General features: G+C 37.7%; 3 non-coding genes and 16 pseudogenes across 3 annotated transcripts; all 19 read right to left on the bottom strand.

Moving 5' to 3' along the window:
* Window positions 1-110: 110 nt before the first annotated feature.
* Window positions 111-229, bottom strand: LOC148434605 (5S ribosomal RNA; annotated as a pseudogene).
* A 116-nt stretch (window positions 230-345) lies between these two features.
* LOC148434604 (5S ribosomal RNA) lies at window positions 346-464 on the bottom strand (annotated as a pseudogene).
* Window positions 465-579: 115 nt separating this feature from the next.
* LOC148434603 (5S ribosomal RNA) lies at window positions 580-698 on the bottom strand. The gene has a single exon (XR_015876644.1). It is a non-coding gene; the product is annotated as a 5S ribosomal RNA (ribosomal RNA).
* Window positions 699-814: 116 nt separating this feature from the next.
* On the bottom strand, window positions 815-933 carry LOC148434602 (5S ribosomal RNA; annotated as a pseudogene).
* A 116-nt stretch (window positions 934-1,049) lies between these two features.
* LOC148434601 (5S ribosomal RNA) lies at window positions 1,050-1,168 on the bottom strand (annotated as a pseudogene).
* A 116-nt stretch (window positions 1,169-1,284) lies between these two features.
* Window positions 1,285-1,403, bottom strand: LOC148434600 (5S ribosomal RNA). The gene has a single exon (XR_015876642.1). It is a non-coding gene; the product is annotated as a 5S ribosomal RNA (ribosomal RNA).
* A 115-nt stretch (window positions 1,404-1,518) lies between these two features.
* Window positions 1,519-1,637, bottom strand: LOC148434599 (5S ribosomal RNA; annotated as a pseudogene).
* Window positions 1,638-1,753: 116 nt separating this feature from the next.
* Window positions 1,754-1,872, bottom strand: LOC148434598 (5S ribosomal RNA; annotated as a pseudogene).
* A 115-nt stretch (window positions 1,873-1,987) lies between these two features.
* LOC148434597 (5S ribosomal RNA) lies at window positions 1,988-2,106 on the bottom strand (annotated as a pseudogene).
* A 116-nt stretch (window positions 2,107-2,222) lies between these two features.
* On the bottom strand, window positions 2,223-2,341 carry LOC148434596 (5S ribosomal RNA; annotated as a pseudogene).
* Window positions 2,342-2,457: 116 nt separating this feature from the next.
* On the bottom strand, window positions 2,458-2,576 carry LOC148434595 (5S ribosomal RNA). The gene has a single exon (XR_015876641.1). It is a non-coding gene; the product is annotated as a 5S ribosomal RNA (ribosomal RNA).
* A 115-nt stretch (window positions 2,577-2,691) lies between these two features.
* LOC148434594 (5S ribosomal RNA) lies at window positions 2,692-2,810 on the bottom strand (annotated as a pseudogene).
* A 116-nt stretch (window positions 2,811-2,926) lies between these two features.
* Window positions 2,927-3,045, bottom strand: LOC148434593 (5S ribosomal RNA; annotated as a pseudogene).
* A 115-nt stretch (window positions 3,046-3,160) lies between these two features.
* Window positions 3,161-3,279, bottom strand: LOC148434592 (5S ribosomal RNA; annotated as a pseudogene).
* Window positions 3,280-3,395: 116 nt separating this feature from the next.
* Window positions 3,396-3,514, bottom strand: LOC148434591 (5S ribosomal RNA; annotated as a pseudogene).
* A 116-nt stretch (window positions 3,515-3,630) lies between these two features.
* On the bottom strand, window positions 3,631-3,749 carry LOC148434590 (5S ribosomal RNA; annotated as a pseudogene).
* A 116-nt stretch (window positions 3,750-3,865) lies between these two features.
* On the bottom strand, window positions 3,866-3,984 carry LOC148434589 (5S ribosomal RNA; annotated as a pseudogene).
* A 350-nt stretch (window positions 3,985-4,334) lies between these two features.
* Window positions 4,335-4,453, bottom strand: LOC148434588 (5S ribosomal RNA; annotated as a pseudogene).
* A 116-nt stretch (window positions 4,454-4,569) lies between these two features.
* Window positions 4,570-4,688, bottom strand: LOC148434587 (5S ribosomal RNA; annotated as a pseudogene).
* Window positions 4,689-5,000: the final 312 nt, after the last annotated feature.

Raw genomic sequence — 5,000 nt, 5'->3', positions numbered from 1 at the left:
AAAACATTAACTTTAGACCTCTTTTACTTCTTAACTCAAGTAAATTCAATGATAAGTTGAAAAATTAAATGTAAAATGTAATAGAAAAGATTGTTATGGCAGTATAAAATTACCTACAGCTCCTGGTATTCCCAGGTGGTCTCCCATCCAAATACTAACCAGGCCCAACACTGCATAGCTTCCAAGATCAGACGAGATTGGGCATGTCCAGTGTGGTTTGGCTGTAGGTGCCCAAAGCCATTAACTTTAGACCTCTATTACTTCTTATCTCAAGTAAATTCATTGATAAGCTGAAAAAATTAAATTTAAAATGTAACAGAAAAGAATGTTATGGCAGTATAAAATTACCTACAGCACCTGGTAATCCCAGGTGGTCTTCCATCCAAGTACTAAACAGGCCCAACCCTGCATAGCTTCCAAGTTCAGACGAGATTGGGCATGTCCAGTGTGGTTTGGCTGTAGGTGCTCAAAAACATTAACTTTAGACCTCTTTTATTTCTTAACTCAAGTAAATTCAATGATAAGTTGAAAAATGAAATGTAAAATGTAATAGAAAAGAATGTTATGGCAGTATAAAATTACCTACAGCACCTGGTATTCCCAGGTGGTCTCCCATCCAAGTACTAACCAGGCCCAACACTGCATAGCTTCCAAGATCAGACGAGATTGGGCATGTCCAGTGTGGTTTGGCTGTAGGTGCTTAAAAGCATTAAATTTAGACCACTATTACTTCTTAACTCAAGTAAATTCATTGTTAAGTTGAAAAAATTAAATGTAAAATGTAATTGAAAAGAATGTTCTGGCAGTATAAAATTACCTACAGGTCCTGGTATTCCCAGGTGGTCTCCCATCCAAGTACTTACCAGGCCCACCACTGCATAGCTTCCAAGATCAGACGAGATTGGGCATGTCCACTGTGGTTTGGCTGTAGGTGCTCAAAAGCATTAAATTTAGACCGCTTTTACTTCTTAACACAAGTAAGTTCATTGATAAGTTGAAAAAATTAAATGTAAAGTGTAATAGAAAAGAATGTTATGGCAGTTTAAAATTACCTGCAGCACTTGGGATTCCTAGGTAGTCACCCATCCAAGTACTAACCAGTCCCAACACTGCATAGCTTCCAAGATCAGACGAGATTGGGCATGTCCAGTGTGGATTGGCTGTAGGTGCTCAAAAGTATTAACTTTAGACCTCTATTACTTCTTAACTCAAGGAAATTCATTGATAAGTTGAAAAAATTAAATGTAAAATGTAATAGAAAAGAATGTTATGGCAGTATAAAATTACCTACAGCACCTGGTATTCCCAGGTGGTCTCCCATCCAAGTACTAACCAGGCCCAACACTGCATAGCTTCCAAGATCAGACGAGATTGGGCATGTCCAGTGTGGTTTGGCTGTAGGTGCTCTAAAACATTAACTTTAGACCTCTTTTACTTCTTAACTCAAGTAAATTCAATGATAAATTGAAAAATTAAATGTAAACTTTAATAGAAAAGAATGCTATGGCAGTATAAAATTACCTACAGCTCCTGGTATTCCCAGGTGGTCTCACATCCAAGTACTAACCAGGCCCAACACTGCATAGCTTCCAAGATCAGACGAGATTGGGCATGTCCAGTGTGGTTTGGCTGTAGGTGCTCAAAAACATTAACTTTAGACCACTATTACTTCTTAACTCAAGTAAATTCATTGATAAGTTGAAAAAATTAAATTTAAAATGTAATAGAAAAGAATGTTATGGCAGTATAAAATTACCTACAGCACCTGGTAATCCCAGGTGGTCTCCCATCCAAGTACTAACCAGGCCCAACAGTGCCTAGCTTCCAAGTTCAGACGAGATTGGGCATGTCCAGTGTGGTTTGGCTGTAGGTGCTCAAAAACATTAAGTTTAGACCTCTTTTACTTCTTAACTCAAGTAAATTCAATGATAAGTTGAAAAATGAAATGTAAAATGTAATAGAAAAGAATGTTATGGCAGTATAAAATTACCTACAGCACCTAGTATTCCCAGGTGGTCTCCCATCCAAGTACTAACCAGGCCCAATACTGCATAGCTTCCAAGATCAGACGAGATTGGGCATGTCTAGTCTGGTTTGGCTGTAGGTGCTCAAAACCATTAACTTTAGACCTCTTTTACTTCTTAACTCAAGTAAATTCATTGATAAGTTTAAAAAATGAAATGTAGAATGTAATAGAAAACAATGTTTTGGCTGTCTAAAATTACCTACAGCACCTGGTATTCCCAGGTGGTCTCCCATCCAAGTACAAACCAGGCACAACACTGCATAGTTTCCAAGATCAGACGAGATTGGGCATGTCCAGTGTGGTTTGGCTGTAGGTGCTCAAAAGCATTAAATTTAGACCTCTATTACTTCTTAACTCAAGTAAATTCATTGATAAGTTGAAAAAATTAAATGTAAAATGTAATAGAAAAGAATGTTCTGGCTGTCTAAAATTACCTACAGCACCTGGTATTCCCAGGTGGTCTCCCATCCAAGTACTAACCAGGCCCAACACTGCATAGCTTCCAAGATCAGACGAGATTGGGCATGTCCAGTGTGGTTTGGCTGTAGGTGCTCTAAAACATTAACTTTAGACCTCTTTTACTTCTTAACTCAAGTAAATTCAATGATAAATTGAAAAATTAAATGTAAACTTTAATAGAAAAGAATGCTATGGCAGTATAAAATTACCTACAGCTCCTGGTATTCCCAGGTGGTCTCACATCCAAGTACTAACCAGGCCCAACACTGCATAGCTTCCAAGATCAGACGAGATTGGGCATGTCCAGTGTGGTTTGGCTGTAGGTGCTCAAAAACATTAACTTTAGACCTCTATTACTTCTTAACTCAAGTAAATTCATTGATAAGTTGAAAAAATTAAATTTAAAATGTAATAGAAAAGAATGTTATGGCAGTATAAAATTACCTACAGCACCTGGTAATCCCAGGTGGTCTCCCATCCAAGTACTAACCAGGCCCAACAGTGCCTAGCTTCCAAGTTCAGACGAGATTGGGCATGTCCAGTGTGGTTTGGCTGTAGGTGCTCAAAAACATTAAGTTTAGACCTCTTTTACTTCTTAACTCAAGTAAATTCAATGATAAGTTGAAAAATGAAATGTAAAATGTAATAGAAAAGAATGTTATGGCAGTATAAAATTACCTACAGCACCTAGTATTCCCAGGTGGTCTCCCATCCAAGTACTAACCAGGCCCAACACTGCATAGCTTCCAAGATCAGACGAGATTGGGCATGTCTAGTCTGGTTTGGCTGTAGGTGCTCAAAACCATTAACTTTAGACCTCTTTTACTTCTTAACTCAAGTAAATTCATTGATAAGTTTAAAAAATGAAATGTAGAATGTAATAGAAAACAATGTTTTGGCTGTCTAAAATTACCTACAGCACCTGGTATTCCCAGGTGGTCTCCCATCCAAGTACAAACCAGGCACAACACTGCATAGTTTCCAAGATCAGACGAGATTGGGCATGTCCAGTGTGGTTTGGCTGTAGGTGCTCAAAAGCATTAAATTTAGACCTCTATTACTTCTTAACTCAAGTAAATTCATTGATAAGTTGAAAAAATTAAATGTAAAATGTAATAGAAAAGAATGTTCTGGCTGTCTAAAATTACCTACAGCACCTGGTATTCCCAGGTGGTCTCCCATCCAAGTACAAACCAGGCCCAACACTGCATAGTTTCCAAGATCAGACGAGATTGGGCATGTCCAGTGTGGTTTGGCTGTAGGTGCTCAAAAGCATTAAATTTAGACCTCTATTACTTCTTAACTCAAGTAAATTCATTGATAAGTTGAAAAAATTAAATGTAAAATGTAATAGAAAACAATGTTTTGGCTGTCTAAAATTACCTACAGCACCTGGTATTCCCAGGTGGTCTCCCATCCAAGTACAAACCAGGCCCAACACTGCATAGTTTCCAAGATCAGACGAGATTGGGCATGTCCAGTGTGGTTTGGCTGTAGGTGCTCAAAAGCATTAAATTTAGACCTCTATTACTTCTTAACTCAAGTAAATTCATTGATAAGTTGAAAAAATTAAATGTAAAATGTAATAGAAAAGAATGTTATGGCAGTATAAAATTACCTACTGCACCTGGTTTTCCCAGGTGGTCTCCCATCCAAGTTCTGACCATACCCAACACTGCATAGCTACCAAGAGAAGACGAGATTGGGCATGTCCAGTGTGGTTTGGCTGTAGGTGCTCAAAAGCATTAAATTTAGACCTCTATTACTTCTTAACTCAAGTAAATTCATTGTTAAGTTGAAAAAATTAAATGTAAAATGTAATAAAAAGAATGTTCTGGCAGTATAAAATTACCTGCAGCTCCTGGTATTCCCAGGTGGTCTCCCATCCAAGTATCTACCAGGCCCAACACTGCATAACTTCCAAGATCAGACGAGATTGGGCATGTCCACTGTGGTTTGGCTGTAGGTGCTCAAAAGCATTAAATTTAGACCGCTTTTACTTCTTAACACAAGTAAATTCATTGATAAGTTGAAAAAATTAAATGTAAAATGTAATAGAAAAGAATGTTATGGCAGTTTAAAATTACCTACAGCACCTGGGATTTCTAGGTAGTCACCCATCCAAGTACTAACCAGTCCCAACACTGCATAGCTTCCAAGATCAGACGAGATTGGGCATGTCCAGTGTGGTTTGGCTGCAGGTGCTCAAAAACATTAACTTTAGACCTGTATTACTTCTTAACTCAAGTAAATTAATTGATAAGTTGAAAAAATTAAATGTAAAATGTAATAGAAAAGAATGTTATGGGAGTATAAAATTACCTACTGCACCTGGTTTTCCCAGGTGGTCTCCCATCCAAGTGTTGACGAGGCCCAACACTGCATAGCTACCAAGATAAGACGAGATTGGGCATGTCCAGTGTGGATTGGCTGTAGGTGCTCAAAAGTATTAACTTTAGACCTGTATTACTTCTTAACTCAAGTAAATTCATTGATAAGTTGAAAAAATTAAATG

The sequence above is a fragment of the Taudactylus pleione genome, unplaced genomic scaffold (genome assembly GCF_031769625.1).
Source record: "Taudactylus pleione unplaced genomic scaffold, aTauple2 ptg002146l, whole genome shotgun sequence".
NCBI lineage: Eukaryota > Metazoa > Chordata > Amphibia > Anura > Myobatrachidae > Taudactylus > Taudactylus pleione.
This window is presented reverse-complemented; position numbering and strand designations above follow the sequence as displayed.